Here is a 23,265-nt window from a genome sequence, read left to right on the forward strand (position 1 = left end):
GGATCCACTCATGAAATATTGCTGGTTTGGGATCCAAGCTTGAATAATTAGACAGGGGCTTTTTTATAGACATGCAAGGTCTTTTTCTCTTCCAGGAGACATGCCTCTCCAAATCAGCTTGCCAATTAGGTTTTGCTATTTTGACCAAGGGTGCAATTAATAAGGACAAAACTAGGCCATCGGAGAGACTTATGACATAGGTCTGCTCCACACTTTGTGGGTGGGGATCTCAATTGCCAATGCGAGCCCCTTGACAAAAGCAATCTCAATCTTGCTGAAGAAGAGGATAGAGTCTGATCTATCCCCTAATGACATATTCGCCAAATAAAAAAATTTGTCCCCCTGGCCCTACAATTAAATGCCCTAGTTCTAAAACATCATATTCGTGCATGCAATGGTAGAACCCGTCTCTGTAAAGATGGGAACCACACATATAAAAGCACGAATCATGCCAGTCTAATTGATGACTTGTTAGCCTTAGGACTGTGGGAATATCTTATGAATACAGTAGTCACTACCAGGCATGATAGTGATCTCAATGCACTAGTTCTCAATCTGGAACTTCCCAAGAGTTGGGGTCCCTGCAATCGTTCTGATCCCCTTGTTAGTAGTTTGCAATTGTCTTCCAACCAACGTAGGGTGAAATGGTGTATTTTGGCGCAGTCCTAGTGCTGGTTGGTTCTATGTACATACTAGTGGAGGCAGCCTTGGTGTACTTGCTTAGCCTGGATTTAAACTTGGCATCAGGTGCATCCCAACTGGTGTCGATAGGGGACTCCATAAGCTTTTGTTTGAGGGCTTGAGGATGTTTTCACTAGGCAAACCAAACCTGTGTTTGGTAGAGGTAATCAAACCACCTCGTTTAATCGATCATATGGAGCTGCAAAGTCAGATCTGATTATTCCCATAAAACAACAGGAAAAATGTATGATTTCACTAAGCAAGACAGCCTACAAGAATACTATCAAAGAACCAAAAACGGGACCAAAGGACCAAAGGAAGTCAGGAGCCACAAAATAGGGTATATACTTTTTGGAAGAGAGTAGCTTCTGGGAATAAGGCGGATTATTGCCCCATAGAGAATAATATTTCAACCACCGACTGGATAGAGCATTTCTCTGGATTATACTCGGTGGGAGGCCTGGTCGGCGATGACTTTTGTACATCTGTTGAGCTGGGTTCCTGCGCAGACAGCTCTAAAAAGCAGAGAGCCTGTCGAGAGTATCTAATTATCACCATCAAGGAAGTATGTGCAGGAATTACAAAGGTAGTGTCCAACAAAGCGTCAGGGATTGATACGGTCCCAGGCAATTTGTTTCTATATGAAATTGATGTTTGGAGACAATATTTCATGCTATATTTTGATGCCATTATTCCTGGGACCCCCACTCCACCATCTTGGGCAGGAGCAGAGATCGCACCTTTCTACAAAAGTGCAACCCCCTCTCACCTGCCAACTATAGGCCCATCAGCCTCATTGAATATATGCAAAAGCTGTTTGTATAATTATTTTAGAGAGACTACAAAACTGGATGGAGGACAATGGCATAATCTTCCCTCTACAGGCTGTTTTCTGTGAGTGAACCTCCATTATAGACGAGGTATTCCAGCTCCAGATGTTATACTAGAAAAACGTGGTCCTTGAGCGAGGAAATGTGTATGTTGTGGTATTGAACTGTGTTCGGCTTTTGATTTTATCCCCAGGGCCACATTGTGGCTGATTTTAGCTTAGATGGGGATTCTGAATTACCTGCTTGCAATGATCCTAAGGTTGCATGAGAAAAACTTTGCTCAGGTAAGATATGGATGGTTAAATCACAGTGCCTTTCCCTGTCAATAGGGGGTGAGGCGGGGCTGTTTACTTTCCCCAGCCCTATTTACGCTGTATGAAATACAATGATCCAGCACTCCCCACAAAAAAGTCAATAACAAATAAGTATAACAAAAATTAGAATCCGTTCAGCAGGTCTTTTTTTAAAAATGTTCTTTATTCTTATTCTTTAAAACTACCGTAGCCAACGCCTTTCGTCCATAAGGACTTCTTCAGGGTGACAAAATAGTGATTTGATCTGCACTGGTTAGTTCTCCAATCTTTTCTCCCAGATTTATAATATTCTTATAGGGCAGCCCCCCTATCTGTTTCCAAATATTATCCTCCCTGTATTGTTGCCAGTCTACACTCGATAGTTGCTCACAAGGATATTTTCATCCGATCCTCCAGTTTGTACTCAAAGGATGGCCACCTCGATATATTTAAAAATTCTCCACAGTGTATTAGGGAAATTCAAGTTCGATGCATACTCCCAATCCAATATGTATAGCGTTAGTCCCTCTCAATTAAAGGATGTAGTGCCGTCTTCAAATGTCGCGTCGCCGTTTCCGAAAGCCGCCGATAACGGATGATGCGAATTTTGATCAAATGGGGCAGCATTAATGTTTTCAGATGATACGGTCCTCCTGTCCACATAGATGGGTTTAGCAGTTTCTGCGAGTTGAGGGGCCTGGACATCAATGTGGAAAAAAATAAATATATGCGGCCACATGCATCAAAGTCCGGTTTTGCGATTCCTAATTTGCGATTTTTAGGGAATCGCAAATAAGGAATCGCAAAACGGGATGCATGATTGAAAGTGCATAAAATTTGCGATTCAGTAAAAATCGCAATTTTTACTGAATCGCAAATATTATGCGAATTCCAATTTGCGATTTCGCAATTCCCATTGATTCCTATGGGCCAAAAGGCCCATAAGAATCAATGGGAATTGCGAATTCACAAATTAGAATTCGCAAAATGTTGATGCATTCCATGGGTGCAGGAGGGGGGTCCAAAGGACACCCCCCCCCTGCACTCCTGAAATGTAATTTGAAGTGCATGTTTAAAACACACATGTCCTAAGGACATGTGTGTCTGTAACATGACAGTCTTTTGAAATGCAAATTAGAGCATTTTAACACATTTTCGCAAATTACCAAGAGGTTCAACCTCGTGGTAATTTGCACCCCCTAATTGCGAATTTACAATTTAAAAATTAATCATGCATTACTTTTAATGAATCGCAAATTTGCGATTCCTTAAAAGCAATCGCATTTTTGGAATTCGCTAAAAATAGCGATTTTACCAAAAATGCTTGATGCATCCCAAAAACCTATTTAGGAATCGCAAACGGCCGAATTTTGCGATTCGCACCGTTTGCACTTCCTAAATAGGTTGATGCATGTGGCCGATGGTGCTTAACCCTTGCTCAACAACAAGATCCAACCCAACATTAAATGGGATTTCCCTTGAGCAGGTACATACCATTGAAAAACATTGTGGTCCCCCTCATATAGCAATTTGAGTTGGCTTCTCATATCTTATAGCTCAGACTGAAACTGGAAGATATTGAAGTGCTGTTAAAAGCTCAAAGGGGCTTCTACTGTAGCTGGTACTGTAGACCTGTCTCCCCAGCAATTCAAGTGTATAATTACTAAGCCCTAGGGGTTGCTCTGTATGGCGTAGAGCTATGGGGCCACAAGGACTTGAAAGCCCTTGAGGTTGCAGAAAATGGATTTCTGTGACAATTGTTGGGTCTTCCGGTTAATACTCCCCTATTTCCCCTTAGGATGGATGTGGTGCTCAGTTCAATATTTGATGGGATTAGTATTAGACCAAGCCTATACCGGAGAAGTGAAGTCCCCTGAAGTGGAGTCCTATCGACTAAGGTTGGAGTAAATACTCAATTGATCCTTGTCAAGAAATCTACCATGGCTAAAGTATGTGGGTGAAACCTTGCGGGCCATAGGTCATGATAGTATGTTGGAGGCCCCATGGGATGTCTACACAGTCACCCCACAAACAGTACTTAAGAGCAATTACTTGCAGTACCAACCGACTACCTTGTTATCTAGGACTTCTCTACGTTCCCTGACTGATGTTTTCCTAGAATTGAAGGATGTCTACAGTGCACATGGGGTTCCTTTATGAGATTCAGCCCACACAGGCAAGGAAGCTGTATATGCAGTTCCGGTTTGGGATCTGCCAGTATATGCATTTACTGCTGGCTAGGGTAGCCCCATAAGAAAGACTCAGTTGACGTGCCTGGCATGTGGAAATTCTTCAGAGAATGTGGTACATATCTTTTTCTTTTGCCAAGTGTACAAGTTGGCTAGGTTAAATGGCTGATTCATATATGATGATGCAATTTGGGAACTAGGTAGCATCGGGAAGCTTTTAGAATTCTGCAATCTGACGCAAACCAGCTCATAGTCTTTGCTGTCTATAGATTTCATATTGCATGTGGTGGATCAGGTATAAGTTTTTTCCCAAAACACCGAAATTAGTAATTACTTAACCTTATTGATTATTAAGTAATGTGTTAGAGCTGCTTTCTCCTTTTTAAACAATCCCTTGCTCAAAATTGTACAGGGAATTTAATTGCTTTGAATGGTACCAATGTTTTTAACATTTTAATACAATTCCTATTTATACTTTTATTATTGATATCGATCATTGTTTAATTAATTGGTTTAAGTGTTTTTTTTAATTACCTATTTAACCATTTTTATCTTAAAGTTAATGGATATTTTAAATTGTTCTTTCGTGGCTGACACGCCCAAATAAAGATTGTGATGATCATGAAATTTAGCGGGTGGTCCCTCAGTCATAGGGACGGAGGTATTTACTCCATCCCCATGAGGGAACTGCGAGCAGTCTGCCGCAAAGATTTAAATAAGGCCCTAAGTCTCCAGAATCTTCTGCAAGAAAATAAATGTGCCCCTTCACCTACCCTATCAACCACAATATGCATGGAGCCACATTGAAGCTACATCTCTTCATGAATGGGACATACTGTGATTGGCAAACAGCCCTTACACCTGCTAACCATTAGTAAAGTGCCTGGGCTCTCCCTAAAAACATGTTCAGAATGACATTTACCTTATTGGTAGTTTTTGAATTTCCTATAAATCCCTACTATATGACATAAGGTGTACCCAGGGCATATAAAATAGATGGCACTAGTGGACGGCAGCATTTATTGTGCCGTCCACAACAGTAGCAGTTCACACATGGCTTCAGGCCTACCATTGTAGCCTGGCTTTAGTAGTGTAGAAATTACAATTCAATGTGTCAAACTAAATCCTTTTGACGGGACAAGAGCCTCCTTTAAAAGATTAGTAAGCCTCCTATATCTAAACTTAGCAGCCCATAAGGAAGGGTGCATGGTATTTGAACTTGGGGTGGGCGGAACTCCTACAGTTATACTCCACTGAATTGCGTAGTTTCATAAAAACTGTGAGATTCAGCTGAGGTTTTTTTCCGCCCTCCCGAAATTCATGGCAGTCTGACGGAAGTGTGTTAGTATAACATACACCATGTAATAAGTTTCCACATTCAACAAGGCTTTATCACCAAAAATAAAACACCTAGCAGGAGCCCTGAAAGACCAGTCAGACACACTCCAACATCTGGCTGTCTTCAGGTCCTTCTCCTTTTGTAACCCACATAGTGCCCCGAATCAACCCGAAAGCCAGGCACACCACTTAGTAAAAGATAAGCAATAGTCCAAATAAGTGATCTAGGCCGACAAATAGTTTGTAATTCCTTATTGGCTATTGTAGCACTAAAGTTCTTGTCATATGTTTCACTAATTCATTTTCCATAGAGCGATTAGTACTTGGATTTCCTGCCCCAAACACATCTTGCACGTGGTTGATGTCTTCATTTTTGCTACGAAAATTAGCAGCTAAATCTTATCCAAGCCCTCGAATTCTTTATAGACCAACGAGAGAACAGGGAGATGTCGGGAGACGAGGCAACTATGAAAAATATCGACCAGCTGCTGCCGAGCAGTAAGTTACTGTCAAAGGTAGTAAGTCCAGATGAAGCTAACTAGCTTGCCGACTTCACTTTACAGCACTTAGACACTTTAATTAAAGAAAAAAGAAAAGCAGTTACTGCTGGGATACAGATAGCGGAGTTATCAGATCGCAATCTGTGTTTGTGTTTTATTTCAAATGGTAAACAGCAGAACTTCGGTAACGTTTTGTTCATGTAGATTTTACATTCATATCTACCCTTTTGTTTGCATTTTCAGGATTTTTACTATTTGGGAGAAGTGTCGTTCATACTCAAAGAGAGGTGCGTGCAGCCAGAAAGCAAAAGGTGACGTTGTGAACATACTGAAATGTTCAAGTGCATCTCATGACCACAATGGTGCTGTCATCTCTGAACAGCTTTAAAAGTAGGGGCGTAGGCACCATTGCTGTGGTTTGTTTCCAATTTAAACAGCCCATACGTGACTGGGCTGCCAAACAGTACTTAAGACGCACACTAACCATTTAGTCCTGCAAACCTTATCCTTATTTTATTTTACAGGTACAAACAAGCTCCTAATAAAAGGACCACCATTAGCGCAGTGAACCGAATAACACCCTCCCACCTCTTTCACACTGCCACCGATCTGGTCCCCCACAGTGTCGCCCCTGTGCCACGTTAATCACTGAGCCCCATGCGTGATTGGCCTTTGGCAACCCTTAACCCATAACCTCCACTCTGCAGGGCACTCACCCCCCATGGCAGCTGCCATGAGTGCTGCTCCTCGTTGGGCCACGGCTTGCTGTGCCGTGGCCTGCCACTGGTGGAGCTCCGGCTCAATCCATTGCCTCTACAAGGAGAACAAGTAGCTGTGGGGTGTGGACCCAGGCAGGCAAAACATTTCAGCGCTGCTCTCCTCTGGGGCCATGCCGTCCAGAATCAACGGAAGGCCTGCTCGGCTTTAGCCCTCCCGAATTGACGCTGAGCAGTGTTTCACTTTCTCCTCAGTGAGCACGCAACTGGAGATTCACTTGTGCACCTGAAACTGCTCATGGGGCAGGACCATGTCTGTGTGCAAGTACCATCATTGCATTGGGCAAATCGCTTTCATTATACCATTTTCCCAAACATTGATAAAGCAAGTGGGTGGTAAACTCCGCTTCACGGTCGATTACAAATTATTTGATGAACTCCGCTCTCCAAGCAGAGTGTGGAATAGCAAAACTCTGCAAACTTTGCCTGCAGTGTGGGGCTTGCCACCCACCCCTAATTTAAATGTAGGACATGTTGAAATGTAATGTTAAGATGTCCGAACAGTGAGTAGTATTCAAACGATTTTTCTCTGTACAAAAGCTGTTTGGCCCATTGAGAAACACTTTGAAGAAATATTAAATATTAGGTTTGTTATCACAAGGTAAGGGCCAGCTAGAAATATGATTAAGCAATTCTTTCAAAGTGAAGACAGATGTCCGATAAGTTAATTTTAGAAAGTTACTTTTTTCCCCATCAAAAGCCTCTGAAGGCTAATTTGCATTAACCTCCACCTACAGTCCTCAGTCCTCTGAGTGAGCTGTGAAAACTGCTTCCAGAGCAGAAACAAAGACCTGAGCATGGGGAGGTATTTTTGTTCTTTTGGCCAGATGATCATTTGGGCTGTGTCCAAGAATTTAATTTGTTTCGGAGGTGGTTGCCCTGGTGCTGGCAGATGTCAGATGGCACCTGGTCAGGTACCTTCTTCTGTTTCCCCAGTCAGGCGGGCAATAATCCCAGTGGAAGAGCAGCTGCTCCCAAAACTCATTTGAGGTGACCACAGAGGAGAGACTGGTGCCAACTGACTGATATGCAGTGTTTTTTAAAGTTTAGAAGCCACTGCATACCTCTCTGCACCCTTAAAGACTCTGCAGGTATTAAAAGTTCTAATTACTGCAGAGTATGCAAAGAAACCCAGTGGTATTTGTCTGTGCTATTTTCTTAGCATAACATGAATCTTTGCATCCATTTTTCCACTCCGCACTCTCTTGGAATTCCATGCAATTTGGTGGAATTCTTTTGTAAATTTGCAGGATTCCATGGACTCAAACTCCGAGAATTTTGTACACCCTTACATGTAACACAGCAACCCTCGCAGCATGGCCCAAGGGTGCCTGCTTTGGTGATCTTCAACACTCAGTGTAAAAGAACAGAGAGAGAGCAGGAATGCACCATATCTTATTAAAAAGAAGAAAAACATTTTATGGATTTAGATGTCATCTGAGATCAACAATGTGTATAGAGAATTTAAATCACAATTCATATTCTCCGCAATTATTAGATTTTTAAAACTGATTCATAACATTTTGAATTATCATAGCAAACTAACTGATTTGTAGGAGACTTTACCAAATCAATCAATTAATCAATTTTGAACATTTTGCATTTAAAATACTCAGGTTTTATAAATCAATTTCTGGCTTCCACTACTGTTAAATTCGGACACAGAAAGAGTATGTGCTTGAGATTTTACACTCCATTATTACAAAAAATCACATATTTCAAAAGAATTTTCTATACAGGACCAGCATCTTTTAAAATATGACCAATCGTAACAGGAGTATCAGTTGTCTGACAATAATTTAAAAAAAACGATGTTTCGCTTTGGATTTGCTTGAAAGACATACTATCACAATAGGCCTTATATGTTTTTAAAGTCAAACAACCGGTAATGTCGCTAGAATAGCTTAGTCTAATAACAGTTTTTTTTTTAAAACTACTTAAGTTGGGCTGGAGTCCACTTCAGTAAATAGTCAATTGTACATTGCAATTGAGTGACAGCAACCCTGAAATTAGTATTAAAGGTGTTGCATCCATTTTTCCACTCCGCACTCTCTTGGAATTCCATGCAATTTGGTGGAATTCTTTTGTAAATTTGCAGGATTCCATGGACTCAAACTCCGAGAATTTTGTACACCCTTACATGTAACACAGCAACCCTCGCAGCATGGCCCTTGGGTGCCTGCTTTGGTGATCTTCAGCACTCAGTGTACCAGAACAGAGAGAGAGCAGGAATGCACCATATCTTATTAAAAAGAAGAAAAACATTTTATGGATTTAGATGTCATCTGAGATCAACAATGTGTATAGAGAATTTAAATCACAATTCATATTCTCCGCAATTATTAGATTTTTAAAACTGATTCATAACATTTTGAATTATCATAGCAAACTAACTGATTTGTAGGAGACTTTACCAAATCAATCAATTAATCAATTTTGAACATTTTGCATTTAAAATACTCAGGTTTTATAAATCAATTTCTGGCTTCCACTACTGTTAAATTCGGACACAGAAAGAGTATGTGCTTGAGATTTTACACTCCATTATTACAAAAAATCACATATTTCAAAAGAATTTTCTATACAGGACCAGCATCTTTTAAAATATGACCAATCGTAACAGGAGTATCAGTTGTCTGACAATAATTTAAAAAAAACGATGTTTCGCTTTGGATTTGCTTGAAAGACATACTATCACAATAGGCCTTATATGTTTTTAAAGTCAAACAACCGGTAATGACGCTAGAATAGCTTAGTCTAATAACAGGTTTTTTTTTAAAACTACTTAAGTTGGGCTGGAGTCCACTTCAGTAAATAGTCAATTGTACATTGCAATTGAGTGACAGCAACCCTGAAATTAGTATTAAAGGTGTTGCATCCATTTTTCCACTCCGCACTCTCTTGGAATTCCATGCAATTTGGTGGAATTCTTTTGTAAATTTGCAGGATTCCATGGACTCAAACTCCGAGAATTTTGTACACCCTTACATGTAACACAGCAACCCTCGCAGCATGGCCCAAGGGTGCCTGCTTTGGTGATCTTCAACACTCAGTGTAAAAGAACAGAGAGAGAGCAGGAATGCACCATATCTTATTAAAAAGAAGAAAAACATTTTATGGATTTAGATGTCATCTGAGATCAACAATGTGTATAGAGAATTTAAATCACAATTCATATTCTCCGCAATTATTAGATTTTTAAAACTGATTCATAACATTTTGAATTATCATAGCAAACTAACTGATTTGTAGGAGACTTTACCAAATCAATCAATTAATCAATTTTGAACATTTTGCATTTAAAATACTCAGGTTTTATAAATCAATTTCTGGCTTCCACTACTGTTAAATTCCGACACAGAAAGAGTATGTGCTTGAGATTTTACACTCCATTATTACAAAAAATCACATATTTCAAAAGAATTTTCTATACAGGACCAGCATCTTTTAAAATATGACCAATCGTAACAGGAGTATCAGTTGTCTGACAATAATTTTAAAAAAACGATGTTTCGCTTTGGATTTGCTTGAAAGACATACTATCACAATAGGCCTTATATGTTTTTAAAGTCAAACAACCGGTAATGACGCTAGAATAGCTTAGTCTAATAACAGTTTTTTTTTAAAACTACTTAAGTTGGGCTGGAGTCCACTTCAGTAAATAGTCAATTGTACATTGCAATTGAGTGACAGCAACCCTGAAATTAGTATTAAAGGTGTTGGTATGTGCTTTTCTGTTAAATGGTTCCTGTTTGAAAAATCTCTTAAGATGCCCATCAAAACATCTAATATATGGTAGGCCCATCTAATTATATTTGCCAAAGATTTGAAATATGTACTGGTGAGGGCACATTCCAATCATAAAACCTGGGTGGGGATGTGCCTGACTTAAAGGAGATAGTTTCTGAAGAAGCTTTCCTTCAAAATTATTTGCGAGTGACCAGTTACGAAGGAGGAAACTCAAGAGCATAAGACAAGATTGGAGGAATCTTTGTCCAATAGATTTTAAGAAGTTCTTTAAAATGGCCCTTCCCAGAGGCGTTACAAATCTTACTTAGAGTGCCAGAATGGGCTAATGCTTTAATACCTATGTGCGATAGGTGTGACCTATGTTCCAGAGACAGAGAAAAAACCCTACCACTGTATGTGAAAGTTTTTACATTATCTAAAGAGATTCCACCTAGATTCCTGTTAAAAGAGTAATGCTGCTTCTTTCCTCATAACAGCATCAACTTGGTCTTAGTAATGTTTATCATAACATACTTATCCCTCACATATTTAAATTAGCCCTGGGTGCAACTTGCGGAGTTGTACTCCCTGGATTTACACATAGTTGCCAAAAAACTCAGTGGTGTTCCGCAGAGTTCCACAATCAGGCAGAGTATTACGCAAACTTTTAACACAGTAGGATAGATGTCTTTATTGCAGTCAGTGTGCTAGGGCTGGACTGGGAACCGAAACCGGCCCTGGCAAACTGCTTGGCCTGGCCGCCCTAGGGGGAGGAGGGTGCTGCTGAGAGGCTAGCAAGGGGTGGTTTCGGCCAATTTTGTTACAGGGGCGGTGATATTGCCGACCCCGGTAACAAAAACGGACCACAGGAGCCCAAAATTGTCCCTCATCCCTTCAGCCCGACAGGGAAACGCCAGTTGCCCCCTACTGCCAATGCTCCTTCAAAGGAAAACAACTAAAAGACATTGCCGCCCAAGAACATATGATTGTCGGGACCCCATATACAGAGCTGCTTGTGGATATTTGACTATGAATGAACCCAAATCTATTCTCTCAGGGTGGGTGAATAAGCCCTTCTTACTCTTATCTTCAGGGCCTGCCCTGTGTACTTCCACCATGGCCCAGCACAGTTCTGCAATGGCCAGCACTTTCACACAGTACAGGGACCCCACAAGGCTCACCACGAGCCTCATGAATGATGAGCTCTCTCTCCCTCTTGAACTACACCATTTCAGAAAAAGAGCATGCAGCCACAGTTGATGCATGCCAGGATACTTGTGTGCATGGGCTTACTGGGGGTTGTAGCTCGGTGTGCAGCACCTGGTCCTTGGTGCCAATTATACTCCAGACAATTAAAAGCTACATCCCTTGGTGTACTGTGCGAGGGAGGGATGTAAAGGAAGAATAAGTAGTGACTTTCATGCAGGTTAATGGGAATTGAAGTCTAATTGTTGATCCAACTATTCAATAGGTAATTAAATTCAACTTGTACAGAAAAACAACACATGCCACAATGCAATTAGAGAAAGAAACTCTGCATATTCAGAGGTGGGTAGATCCTCCACGTTGAGATGTTCGAGAATATTTTATACTGCCCCTGAGGTCCTGGAGTCGAGGGTCAGACGATCTATAAATTCAAAATAAAAAGGACAACTATATGTTGAGTTGGACTATACCTGAAACTATGTAACTCTGCAGGCATAGATACTCTGAGTGGCAGTGCTTAACCAGTGCAGTGAGAGCACCAATTAGGGCACCTTGGAAGCCTTTTATTACATATAAGATGAGGCATGAGCGATGGAGGAACACTCCTTTGTGCTGTGCCATTTTGCTTGAAGACATGTTTGCTCAGAAGGTTGATAGTCTTTGAGAACTCATTCTTGCTATATGGCCCTCTCTGATTTGGTTACTTAGCTCCTGTTTACACTGTAGTAAATGACGTGTTTCGGTGGAGGATGCCAGCGCAAAAATGGACACTGGATGCGGACCTACCCAGGGACTCCTAATAAAGAGACATGCATGTCTCTCTTGCACTGCAATCTTCCAACTAGTGCCACAAATTACATGCCTTCTGCATGACCCTGTCTGTTCATTTCCATTATATGAAAGGCTTACTTTCACTTTGTTTCTATTTGTAACAAGAATAGAAAATTATTCCAGTTGAAAGTATACCAGCTGACACCACTTTCCGTAGGCATGCTGATCATGTGGTCATGCAAAAGGTTATTTTCAGGTACGGTCGCCGGTAAACTCCACCACCCGGAGTATGTGGAGTTTTTGCTGAACTCCGTGCTCCAGGCAGAATGTGGAGTAGCAAAAACTTCTACATAACTGCCCGTGGAGTGTAGTTTGCCAACCTCCCTTCATTTTAATAGAGCATCTAAATTATGCTGGAGGCCAATTTGTGTGAGATAGAAAATGACTACATCAACAGCGTACAATAAAACAGGCACATTTTGATGCGCTATTCATAGAATACAATTCTTAATATTAACAAAATGGACGGGGAGATCACATAGATACATTGAAAACAAAAGAGGGGTCATGAGTCAGCTCTGCTTCAGTTGATTTGGTGTTAGAATCTCTGGGGACAAACCCTTATTCCACCCCACCCCCTATTAGGACTTACACCAAGTGGACAAATAAAGTGGTATAATTACCATTGCTAAATTAGAGGGTATCTCCAAACCTACCCAATTTCTACCAAAGGGTTGGTCGATCAACCCTATTGAATGCTGTTGGGAAGTCAACAAATACAGAATATTAGATTTTAAATTTGATACCACATATTTACTATTGCAATATTGTCTGTTACTGAGTGATTGGGTTTAAAGACCGCCTGGACACATGTAATTACTCCAGCCGAATATGCCCAATCCTCAAGATATTCTAAAATATTTGATGCAAAGATCTTCCCTGAGGCATCCAGCAGAGCAATTTGGTGATAATTACTAGGCAAAGAGAGAGAAACTTTTTTAGGCTTAGGAGAAATGATGCTCCATGTCCATGAACATGGATATCTTAGTATATATCTTAATAAATATGACATATTATATCTCTATTCATTTTATGCCCGGCAGTGCAGAAAGTTGTCATGCTGCATTGCAATGTGTGAAATGTTGGTAAATCTGGACCTCAGACAGATCAAGCGGCTGCTGGCTACTGTTGTTTGTCTCCTGTAGCATTTAGTGCTTTTTTCTTCAAGCAAAATGCATCCTCTGGCCCATTTTGGAGAAAATAGTACTACATCCTGGATTATGCTTCTTAAACAATCATGCATCTTTGCCAGTAATACTGAGGTAATTACAAGTAATTGCACTAGAGAGAATTATGTCAGGTACATCCAAACCCAATCTCAAACTCAGATCTCAGGAAGACTGAGATAAACCGGCCAAGCCAATCGGACTGACATGCGTTTGTTATAGGAGGAAGATGCAGGGTTCTCCTGCTCTGAACTACTCCACAGCATCAAATATGATCCATTTGGACGCTTGCAAAGAATATATCCATCCTCTTGGAGTCCTTTTCAGCTACAGCCTGCAGCCTTGCCACACAAAAGAACTCTGAGCTTGGCAAAGTAACTAAGTGCGAAAGAGGAAATATTGAAAGGGTGAAGATACCAAAAGTATCCAGCCATTGATGGATCAGGGGCGGCCTTAGGCATGTGCAAGCTGTGCACCTGCACAGGGCCACCAAACTCCGGGGGCCACCACGCCAATATATATCCTTAATATAATAATCCTCTGAGGATGGATACACATTTGTGTGGCGGCCCCTGGCAGGGATTTGGCAGCCTCTGGCTCTGTTCCACTTCCAAATACCCTAACCCCCCCTCCCTTCACTGGCCCTCGCACTCCGCCCGCCCAGACCCCCTCTTCCGGGGCCCCCTACCTAAGCTCCCTGCCCTGGGCCGCCATGAGCCTAGAGCCGCCCCTGGATGGATCTTCTCTAGGCACAGAATTAAAATGTTTTCCTCGCTGAGATTTCCTGTAAACAATCAACAGCTTCACAGGGACCATGTTCAATGCCTATCCAACCTGCCTATCCAACCTCACGGATCCCTCCGGAGTTATGTCCTGATGCATTGCCATCTGAAGAGTTTAGACTTGCCTTTATAAGACTAAGTCGCAAGGTAAAGCCTCTGAATGGGGTGAACTTGGTTCCTGTTTTCAGCCCGTGCTCCACCGCAGTTGGCCTTACATCTTGCCTTGGACCCAGTCTACCATGACAAGTTCTGCAGTTGGCAGTTAATGCTTTTTGGCAATATTTTATTTAAAAATGTAAAAATGCATGTCTCTGGTTCTCATTGCTGGATTTTTGTTGTTTTGGTGCCGCCTTGCATCCAGCCTGAACTCCGGAGCAGGGTTCGAGCCTCCCCGATCTTGTGCCTCATTTTCTCGCCTGGTACTTCTAGCGCGATTGTATTTTAGTGCGATTGTATTTTTATCAAGACTGTGCCTGCCTCTGCTTTCTGTTTTGTATTTCTCTTCTGTATTTCTGCCCCTTCACCCTCACTGTGCTCTCGCTCCCCTTCGTGTCCCCTCCATTACGCTACCTGCCTCTGACCCCTCCTCTTCGGCCCTTCTCCCGCCTCCCAGCTGCTTGTCCCTCCCCTTCAAATGCTGACCGCTGGTGCGCCGAAGGCGCACCTACGGCAAGCACTCCTGGACCGCACCCAGTGCCAGACCCCCTGGCCTCTTTGACCTCCACAGGACCCGTCGTCAATACGACACCTACGCCCTCCTCTCACTCAACAACGGGCAAAACCCTACCTGTTTCCAGGCCACCCGACAACCACCCACAGACCTTTCACCTGCCGAAGCTGCAGCTACTCCAGCCAGTGCACACCAGCACGCCTTGCCCTTCCCAACACTGCAGGCCACAACCACCTCAGCTGAATACTGCTCAACACCCACTCAGTCCACAAGCACGCCGTCGGACTTTGGGACTTGCTCAACTCCTCTGCCCCGGACGTCGCCTTCCTGACGGAAACATGGATGAACACCTCCTCGGCACCAGACATAGCCATTGGCATCCCCGATGGCTACAAGATCATGCACGGAGACCGGAACAACAACAAACCAGGAGGAGGAATCGCCATCATACACAGGAACACTATCAGAGTCTCCACCAGCACCGATGATGCAGTCAGCATGGCTGAACACCTACACTTCCAGATCCATGTCAACAACAACACCACCCTCACCACAGCTGGGAAAAAATCACTGAAGACCAGATCATCACCACACTAGCCCGAGACCCTCCTCCCGAGCCCTCCGAGACCAACGCAGCAGCCCACAACTTCAGACTATGGATCGACGACTGTGCTAACACCCACGCCCCTATGAGAAAACCCTCCAACAGACGCACACACGAGAGCCATCTGGTTCAACGATGATCTCCAGAACTCCAAGCATACCTGCAGAAAACTTGAGAAGCAATGGTGCAAGAACCAGACACCAGACAACCACGCAGCCCTCAGGAACGCCAGACGCAGACACCACCAACTCATCAGATCTGCCAAAAGAACCTCCTTCAAGGAACGCATAGACAACAATGCACACAACAGCAAAGAGCTTTTCAGCAACGTGAAAGAACTCATCACCCCGAGCATACCACCATCACAAGAACTCTGCAACTCCCTGGCCACTTTCTTCCACTGCAAGATCGCAGACATCTACAACAGCTTTGATATCCAGACGCAAATGACAAACACCTAAACCCCTGAATCAACACCCACCGAATGCACCGACCTCATGCTCTCCTGGAACAACGTCACCAACGAAGAAACCGCCAAAATCATGAACACTGTCCACTCCGGCTCACCTTCCGACCCCTGGCCCCACCACATTTTCAACAAGGCTAGCTCCATCATAGCACCCCAACTTCAAAAGATCATCAACAGCTCCTTTGAGACCTCCACCTTCCCAGAGAGCTGGAAACACGCCGAAATCAAAGCCCTCCTCAAGAAACCCAGGGCGGACCCAAAGGACCTCAAAAACTTCCGACCCATCTCCCAGCTCCCGTTCCCAGCGAAATTCATTGAGAAGACGGCCAACAGACAACTGGCCCTCTTCCTGGAGAAAAACGTCATGGACTCCTCCCAATCCGGCTTCCGCAGCAACTACAGCACGGAGACGACCTTCATCACCGCAACAGATGACATCAGGGCCATACTGGACGTGGGCGAAACCGTGGCCCTCATCCTCCTAGACCTCTCGGCCGCTTTTGACACCGTCTGCCACCACACCCTTCGCACACGCCTCCATGACACAGGGATCCGAGGAAAAACTCTGGACTGGATCATCTCCTTCCTCACTGGCAGAACCCAGAGAGTCTGCCTCCGAAGTCACCACTGTCACCTGGGCATAACCCAAGAATCATCCCTCAGCCCAACCCTCTTTAACACATTTTACATGGCTCCGCTCGCCAACATCGTTCGAGCACACCACCTCTACATCGTCTCGTAAGCCGACGACATGCAGCTAGTCCTCTCCCTCACCAAAGACCCGGCCACGCCAAATCAAACCTCAACATAGGAATGAAGGCCGTCACAGAATGGATGAAGACCAGCCACCTGAAACTGAACTCGGACAAGACGGGGGTCCTCATTCTCGGCTCTGCCTCCTACCCATGGGATGATTCCTGGTGGCCGACCATGCTGGGAGCTTCCCCGACACCCACTAACCACGCATGCAATCTGGGGTTCATCCTGGACTTAACACTTGCAATGACCCAGCAAGTCAACGCTGTGTTGTCCGTCTGCTTCAACACCCTCCGAATGCTCCGCAAGATCTTCAGATGGATCCGCACAGAAATCAGGAGATTGGTCAACCAGGCACACAGCAGCAGGCTGGACTACTGCAACGCCCTCTATGCAGGAACCACGGCTATGCTGCAGGAGAGACTCCAGCGCATACAGAATGCCTCTGCACGCCTCATCCTCGGACTCCCCTGGCACAGCCACATCACCACCCACCTACGAGACCTGCATTGGCTCCCGGTCAACAAGAGGACCACTTTCAAACTCCAAACCCACGCACACAAAGCACTCCACAACACCGGACCCTCATACCTCAACAAACGACTGTCCTTCTACACCCACAACCACCATCAGCGTTCCACTGACATCGTTCTCGCCACCCTCCCACGCATCTGCCAAACGACCACCGGTGGCAGATCCTTCTCCCACCTCGCCGCAAAGACATGGAATACACTCCCCGGTCATCTACTTAAGACCAAGGACCTGCTGACCTTCAGGAGACTCATCAAGAAATAGTTGTTCGACTATTAGCCGCCCCCCCTAAGCGCCTTGAGATCCGCACGGGTGAGTAGCATGCTCTACAAATGTTTTGATTGATTGATTGATTGATTGGTGTAATTTTATTTATTAAAACATACTCTACTTTTTTTTTTTGGAAGACCTTTATTGCAATTGATACAAGTACACAGCAGCGTGCCTACAACCCATAGAGAGGGCCTGGTGCAATCAATTTGTTAGCAAATAAAATGAATCATACAATCAATGGCATTCGGCATTACTTTGCGATATATGCAGAAGCAGACGCTAATCAATGCTCCAGGCTCCACTTGTATCTTGTAGTGGTATCATACACAGTAAATGCGGTCTCATTTTGTGATTTTATATAACTAACCATACAGAACCCCAACATCCCTCCACCCAAACACCCCAGGATTCAGGTCATAGCAGTGCCATGTATTACAAAAGGTCGTAGGACAAGCAACATACAATACTCATTTGTTCAGTAAATCAGGTGATCAGATCTCGTAGCCCATGATCGTCCAACCCGGCATGTAGCACAAGTCATTGGTGCACGTATGGCATAGCCACATGTCCTTGCAGTCAATTCTCAAGAGACAACCTGTGGAGAGGGGAAGACACCCGTCCCATCTAGCCCTGGCTGTCACTGCGCCTCCTCCCTCGTCCTCCTGCGAGGCTCGGTATAGTCTGGAAAGTAATTTTACTCTATCTGTTGTGGTATATAGCAATTGTAAAGCTCCCAGCGTCAATGGTTCCTCCGGGTAGGTGGGATATAAGGTATGTATGGCAGCCCAGAGCCTGACGTATATAAACGTAGACATAACTGTGTTAGGAGAATGTTATGTCACAGCCTGTAAGGAGAGGAACGAGGCACCCGGGAAGAGATTCCCAACTGTGTTGAGCCCAGCACCCTGTAGGACCTGTAAAGCCCCAATTTCACTTGAGACCGATATCTCTGTGTGATACAGCAGTGGCGTGCTAGGGGCGTACAACGGCAGTCTGTTTGCTCGTCTACCCAATTCTCGCCAAGCGTTAGTGGTTGAGCGCACCGTGTCCACTTTCCCCTTATCAAACACAGAGTGAGTGTTGACAATCATCGCCTTCAGTGGAATAGGTATGACTGCACTGGCCTCGAGCGCCACGTGTGGTGTATACGGTGGGGCCGACAGCCAGTAGGCGGCAAAGTGCGCCTGGGCGCACAGATAATACAGTTTCATGTCTGGAATGGCGAAGCCCCCCAAGTCATACGGCTTAATCAGTACATCCCATTTCACTTGTGGTTTCTTACCGGCCCAGGTCAAGGCTATGAGCAAAGACTGCAGTCTGGCGAAGAAATGCGACTTAAGCGGGAGCAGAATATTAACAAAAAGATATAAAAATTTCGGAAGAACCACCATTTTTATCAGAGACACACGATCAGCGAAGGTGAGAGGGAGCCGAATCCAACGTGCCATCTGGTCCTCTAGTTTTGAAATAGCCACTCCATAGTTAGCCCGAATAACTTCTTGGCTATCTCTATGCATCCAAATCCCTAGATAACGCACCGGTTCCGTCGCCCATTCCAACGGGAATTCCAAGGGAAAGGGGAGTGTAACGTCAGCATAATATATTTTTCCCAGTTTATGGAAAGACCCGAGTGACGCCCAAACCGAATGAATTCCCAAAGTATGGATTCAAGATGTCTAGCAGGCTCTCGCACATATAGGACCATATCATCGGCATACATGGACACCGCCAGAGACCGAAGAGGGAACTTCAGGGCAGCGTCCGCATATCTTTGCCTCAGAACACACGCCAGAGGTTCCATCACAAGAGCAAATAGTCAAGGCGAAAGAGGACAGCCCTGTCTAGCCCCCTCCGCACAGGGAATGGAGCCGATACATGACCGTTTACCCGTACGCGCGCTACGGGATTCGTGTAGAGCAGAGATATTAGTGATGTAAAGAAAAAAGGTACTCCCATACGATGCAGTATCGCTATCATATACCGCCATGCAACTGAGTCAAAGGCTTTCGCGGCGTCGAGCATGACAGCCACCGCAGCCAAGTCTGGTTTGAGGAGATGCAGCACCGCAAATAGAGCTCTTAAATTGTGAGTGGTAGACCGGAGGGGGATAAATCCAGACTGATCCGGTAACACCATAACCGGGAGAAGCAGGCGCAGCCGAGTCGCCAGTACTTTAGCTATGATTTTAACATCGGTATTCATAAGGGACAAGGGTCGATACGACTCGCACTTATTTTGCGGTTTACCCGGTTTTGGCAGTGCAACCAGAAGTGCTTCTCTCATTGTAGTCGGGAACTGACCCTGTTCCACTGCCTCCTCCAGAACCATCGCCAGGTGTGGGAGTAAAAGATCCACATATTCTTTGTAAAATTCGGATGGTAAACCATCAGTTCCAGCTGCCTTGCCATTTGGCAAGGCCGCTATCGCATCCCTAAACTCCCCCTCCGTTATATGATGCATAAGAAATTCCTGTTGACCCCGTGAAAGCCAGACCAGCGCTATATCTTCAAAGTATTATGCTATTTCCTCCTCCCCCGCCGTCTCCTTATACTCATACATCTGTTCATAATATCTCACTAAACAGTCTAGAACGCCAGTCGCACTAGTGACAGTGGTATCCCCGTCCTCTATCTCCTGCACTGCACAATGCCTAGCCCAAGGGTCTTTTATCCGATCCGCCAATCCTCGCCCCGGGCGCCCCCCCTCTCCATAATAACGTGCCCTAGTCTGTTTGGATAGGAATTTGACCTCCTGATCTGCTAGATCGTTATATTCAGTGACTTTCAATCGAATACTGGCCAGTAATGACTCCTCAGGAAGTTCCTCCATTTGTCGTTCAAGCGACAACAGTTTCCCTTCCAACTTAGTCATAGCACCCCTTAGCAATGTAAGCACACCCGATTGTAGGCCTATACATGCTCCCCGTATGGTCACTTTGAAGGCTTCCCACACCGTACACATACTTTCAACAGACCCAACATTCTTATCAAAGAACTCCTCAATAATCGTTCTCAGTCGCTCACGCAACACCAAGTCAGTCAAGGTTCCCGGCGGCAGTCTCCAGGAAAAGGGGGCGGGAGACATGCGACGGCATCCACACCTCCATGCAAACGGGCGCATGATCAGAGATCGTCCGAGGCATGTGCCCGACATCCATCACCCATCCGCTGACATCCCGGGTCACTAACCAATAGTCCAGCCTCGACCACGTGTCATGTGCTGACGTGTAACAAGTGCCCTCTCTCTTCCCAGGGTGTCTTAATCGCCAGGCATCCACCATTCCAAGCCCGCTCATACCATCTCGCACTGCATCAGCCGCTCTCTTATGCACACAAGGCCTTTCATTTTTCCTGTCCATCGCTCCATCAAGAGTGACATTCAAATCCCCACCACAAATTATGGCCGATGGGGGAAGCTGGTAGATCTTATTCAATAGAGTGACATAAAAGTCGGGGTCATCAACATTTGGACCATATACATTAATTAACGTAACCAGAGTGCCACATAACTTGCCATGTAATATGATATATCGACCATCCTTGTCAATCTCCTCATGTAGGGTTACAAACGGTACATTTTTTAAAAATCAGAATCATAACTCCACGTGCATACGATGAATAATTCGAAGCCAGCCTGGTGCCAACCCACTGCTTACCCACAGTTTCAGCCGCCTTTCCCCTAAGGTGTGTCTCCTGAATGAAAGCAACTTGTGCACCGTGCCTATTCATAAACGCTAACATTTGTCTAGTTATCTGTGGACCATTCAATCCTCTCACATTCCAAATAATACAAGTAAGTTTACCCCCCCTATCCATACGACCAGACCTTAATTATAGCCTGTAAACAGTAGAACAATCCCAATGTCCAACAGGAAATGCAGAGCATACAGCAATCAAACAATCGAGTATCTGCAGGAAATGCCTCAAATGCAAGGCAACCTTCTGACCAATATCGACTCAACCTTTGTCCAGTCCATCCCAACCACCCGCCACAAATCATGAAACAGATCGCCCTGACCCGAAATCTCCGGAATACCCCAAACCCCCCTCCACCCACTTCAGCACCCCAAACCTGCCAAAGCTGTCCCCCACCCCCCAGACCCCAAAGCCCCAGCAGTGCAACCATAAGTGTGTGGGGAACTCCCATATGTGGGGGCGTAGTGACGCACAGCTCCCGCTAGTAAACTAACGAAGAGCAGACCGTGTAAGCCATATAAACATCCCACCCCTCCCATCCCAACTCCACAGCTACAAGGATATCAAAGATTCAGATTCGCACAGCGTTTGGCAATTGGTATAGTAATGTCTCTAACATCGCCTCAGTGCAACTCTCAGTACATTCTGAATAAACATCACCGCAGTGAAATTCTCAGTACACTTTGAACATCTCACAAACGGCCGTGCCAGCACAGCAAGCACCCCCCGGAACATAGCCACCACCCGTGCAGTTCCTCAATGACCCTTGGATGTGTGGTAGACCAACGCAACAACTCTGCAACTGTGTGAAACCCAATGAGTGAACCATATGCAATAGTCAAGAGTGGCTGCCGCTGAAATCTTCTAGGCGGAGATAGTGTTCCCGCAATACAAAGCACGTGATCCAACGGCATTAGGAAGTCGAACAACTTGAAACTGAGCGGCAACCCTTCTCATAGTACATGGAGAGCAGCAATTGGTTACCAGTACCAGAGCAAACACTTAAGCCACTTCATCTTGTAGGTCCTCCTCCCCATCCTGCGCCACATTCAAGTCTCTTTTACGTTTTTTCTGCTTTTTTGCATAGTCCATGGCCGCCTTAGGGGAGGCAAAGATTTTGTTGTCCGATGGAGGCCCAATCCGAAGACAAGCTGGATACAGCATGGCGTACGGAATATTTTCGGTGCGAAGAAGCTGCTTCACCAAGGCGAATTCTTTCCGCGCCGTTTGCACCGCCACAGTGAAATCAGGATAGAATTCAAGTTTATTTCCCTGATACTCAATAGTTCCCTTCTCCCGTGCAAGTCGCAAGATGATATCACGATCCTTATAGTTAAGAATGCGGGCAATGATAGGACGAGGCTGCGGCCCAGGTACTGGTCGTTTCGCCAAAGAACGATGTGCACGCTCCACAATAAACACTCGCGACAGTTGGTCAGATCCAAAAATGTCTACTAGCATGCGCTCTATGAATTCCTCCATTCTACCAACATTCGTAGATTCCGGCAGACCTGTAACACGGATGTTATTGCGTCTGGATCTCCCTTCCAACTCCTCGTTCTTTGCCTGGATTACTGCCAACACACGCTCCATATTAAACACCTTAGTTGTTACCGTAGCTAGCCCGTCCTCCGTGGCAGACACCCGCTGCTCAACTTCACCCATCCGTTCATTTTGTCGGTCAAACTGTGTCGCCATGTGGTCGAGTCTATGATTGACCGCTTCAATGGTGCCCTCTATGGATTGGAGGATTTTTTGCATTGCTATCAGTGTGGCCTCCAGGTTCCGGGTACCGCCAACCGCCCCGGTGGATTCAGTGTCTGGGGGCACCTGTGAGGAAGACATCGCTGTCTTCTTGGCCTCGAAATTTATCTTGGGCGGATTTCTCTCAGGCCTGCCCATGTCGAATTACAAGCACTACAGCCTGTCCCAACAGCGGTATTCCG

Source organism: Lissotriton vulgaris, chromosome 2_1 (assembly GCF_964263255.1).
Source record: "Lissotriton vulgaris chromosome 2_1, aLisVul1.2, whole genome shotgun sequence".
Classification (NCBI taxonomy): domain Eukaryota; kingdom Metazoa; phylum Chordata; class Amphibia; order Caudata; family Salamandridae; genus Lissotriton; species Lissotriton vulgaris.